We start from the raw sequence: 3337 nt of genomic DNA, 5'->3' as shown, positions 1-3337 counted from the left end.
GTACAACCACAGTCTGATCTGTTAGCCAACAGGAGCAGTTGGGGGTGAAGGGCCTTCCATAATGACACCTTAGAGGGGCTAAGGTCTCCATCTGGACCATATTTCACTTTATTGTATATTGAGTGTATATATTTTTTATATTGAAGATTTTTTCCTATATTTTATTGTGAGTTCACTGTTTGGGTTCATTGTACAATTTTGAATATAATATGATTTTTTTCATAATTTTTTTTTTGTATTATATTTTATTGTATTTCTCAATTTTATTCTGCTCTTTGCACTACATTCCCCTGTGCTGCTTTGCCAAATTCCAGTGTCTCCTATGGGGATCAATAAAAGAACATGTTATCTTAATAAGGGAGGGACAAGAGTTGCTTTTTTCTGGGGGTTTTTCAGGGCAGATACAGTTTCTGATTATTAGTAATCAAGAGAAGCAATTACCGGTATTTGGAACAGATACACATTTGCAATAAAAAGGAAATTATGAGTGGATAAAGTTAGAATAACCAGTTAGGTAGAGCGGGGTTGTCCACTAATCGGAAGGTTGGCGGTTCGATCCCCAGCTCTTCTCACTGCATGTCGAAGTGTCCTTGAGCAAGATGCTGAACCCCAAATTGCTCCAGATGTGCATTGGTGTATGAGTGTGTATGAATGATTAGATTCTGTTCTGGTGAGCAGTTGGCACCTTGCATGGTTGCATGCACTGTATGAATGTATGCGTATGCGGTAAGTGTGGCATGTAGTGTACAGCACATTGAGTGGCCGAAAGCTGATAAAGGCGCTATATAAGTATAGTCCATTTACCATTCAAACTTAAATAGAATATCTGAGTACTTTAAGTATGGTAAGATGACTATATATACTATAGTAAGTAGTACTATAATAATATAAATATAGCACCTTTCTAGCTACTTTGAAACTGTACACTACATGACACAGTGATGGCAATGGATTGTGAGCAATCAAGGACATTCGACATGCAATAGGAAGAGCTGGGAATTGAACCACCCACCTTCTGATTAGTGGACAACCCACTCTACCTCCTAAGCCACAGCCAACATAATATATGTGTAATTAAACGCTGCAAAAACGAAAACAATTACTCTTACATTATTACTTTACTATTACTCATAAAGTGTAACCTCAATCAGAGTGTGGGCGGGACATTGAGTGAGTAGCAGAGTTTTAAAGGAATTAATTGTATTGACAATTGTAAAATAAAAAACCAAACACAATAGCAATAATCGTTAAGCTGCTGAATATCGTGTCCGATAATTCCCATCCCTACTTTCCATACTGTAATGATTTACTGGTGACCTTCCACTCATAAGTCTACTTCTCTAACAAAACTGATACTCAGGGAGGGATTGACATGTAAGAGAGGTAGAGGTATCAATACACCTTGCACCCTTCTTTATAAAGCTCAGGACAGAAAAAATACCTCAATCGAAGACTCTGTTTTTACTTTACAAATTATGCAATACAAAGCCCACACTACCAGGCCTAACAAGCTCACACACGTCACACTGTGCTGTCTGTCATTGTGTGTCCTCATGCTCAGGAGGTCAGTGATGACATCAACGCTTCCCAATTCCTAACCACATTACCATGGCAACAGGACGAAAAGGTAAGTTTGACACTGTCTCTGTTCATGTGTCATGTCTGTCTGTAATCACCAGGGGGCACTGTGCCTCTTGCAGTTAGCCTAGCTTTGGAATCCATGTGAAACAGTGGCTTCCCAAATGGATCAGTGAATATACAGAAGGAAGGGTGGCAGTGTATAATGCATTTTACGGCTCCACTTCTTTCAGAATCAGAATCAGAAATACTTTAATAATCCCCGTGGGGAAATTACTTATTTACTTATTCGCTTATTACTTTGTAGGTTAGACTTTGAATAGAGGCACGCACTGAAGATGGGATACAATTTTCTTTTCCTGCTGGACACAAGATGTCTCCTACTTCACTGTAAATTCCATTCTCAGTGTTTGTGCACTGGTGGCTTCAAGTACACTGTAACAAGTTATACTGGCACCAGGACTGACTCTCCAAATATTTATGATGTCACAAATCCTGCTGGTGGCCCCGCCCCTTAAAATCAGAGGATCAATGAGCACAGAGAAACTTCCACTTTAAGCAATGAATGTGAAAACATTCTTCTGGTGTCAAACAGACACCACACTGTAGGAACAAGAAGAAACAAAAGGGGTTCTATTGTTGTTAAAGCTCCTGATATGTTCTTAGCTCACTTATAAAGTTTTGAAATTCAATAGTCAGCAGTAAGCGGGTGAGAAAAGACAGAGGTTTAGGGGTATTCGTAAAGGCCTACCAAACCATGGACTGTGTTTTTAATGTCTAATTTAATGGTTCTCAACCTGAGGGTCGGGACCCCAACTAGGGATTGCGAAAGCTTCACTGGGGGTCACAAGGCCTACTTAATCTTAATGGGTGTAAGAAATCGTTGAAAATATACAGAGTAGGCCCTTATCTAAGCATTTTGTTCATTGTTTGTGAAGAACTAAATGATTTTTTTTTTTTTAAACAACCAAAGAGCACTTAGTCAGGGGTCACTAGTTTACTCAATGATAGAAAAGGGGTCCCTTAAGGACAAAGGTTGGGAACCACAGTTCTAACTGACCTATACGTAACGTGTTTTTGTTGTGTTGCCTTTTGCCATCTAGACAAGTTGCAGCCATTATGTTTCACTCCATATCAATAATTGTCCCTGCCTTGATTGTTTGATGATTTGAAACCTGACAAAATATTCTCTCTATGACCAGGCTCCACCTCCAAGGCGGGTGGGGTGCGTTTTCCAGATGACGACGAGCCCCCCGGCTCTCCAACACGGAGAGACGACCAGTCAAACCTCTCCACTCTCATCGCTATCCTAGAGAAGGATGGCAGCTACTTGGTCAAGGTGTGTCCACGTGTGTACGTGGAACCGAAGGAGTTGTTCCATGGCTGATCATGTGTATGAAATGATTCGCATATGAATGAGTCGCACTTGTACAAGCCATTCAGCCACTGACAGGCCAGAGGCGTCACCAAAGTGATCAGGGACCCTCTGGAAGCTCTGGGGCATTATGAATATTCACAACAGATCTCACAGCAATCTGACCAGTAGGGGTTAGAATATATTGGTTATTAACAGCCCGACCAATATCAGGCACTATAATCAACATTTTTACAACGAATAGAATGATAAAGTGATATGAAAATTCACCCCCCGTACAGTTGTCATGAATGGGGAAATTATCTATAGAGACCAAAACTGTTTTTGTACCAGGCTGTAAACATGTTTATTTCTGCTGTAATATCTGCATTTTAATATGGGATC

General features: G+C 40.2%; 1 long non-coding RNA gene across 1 annotated transcript in view; it reads left to right on the top strand.

Annotated features, from left to right (window-relative positions):
• Window positions 1-2912, top strand: part of LOC118327545 — a 21696-nt gene extending 18784 nt beyond the window's left edge. The window contains exons 2-3 of the long non-coding RNA XR_004796704.1: window positions 1562-1627; window positions 2781-2912. This is a non-coding gene — a long non-coding RNA (uncharacterized LOC118327545). The remainder of the gene's footprint in view (window positions 1-1561; window positions 1628-2780) is intronic.
• The last annotated feature ends 425 nt before the right edge of the window (window positions 2913-3337 follow it).

The sequence above is a fragment of the Morone saxatilis genome, unplaced genomic scaffold (assembly GCF_004916995.1).
Source record: "Morone saxatilis isolate NCDOM2014 unplaced genomic scaffold, NCSU_SB_2.0 Contig17, whole genome shotgun sequence".
In the NCBI taxonomy this organism is placed as follows: domain Eukaryota; kingdom Metazoa; phylum Chordata; class Actinopteri; family Moronidae; genus Morone; species Morone saxatilis.
Note: the sequence above shows the minus strand (reverse complement) of the source record. Positions and strands in the feature narration are given on the sequence as shown.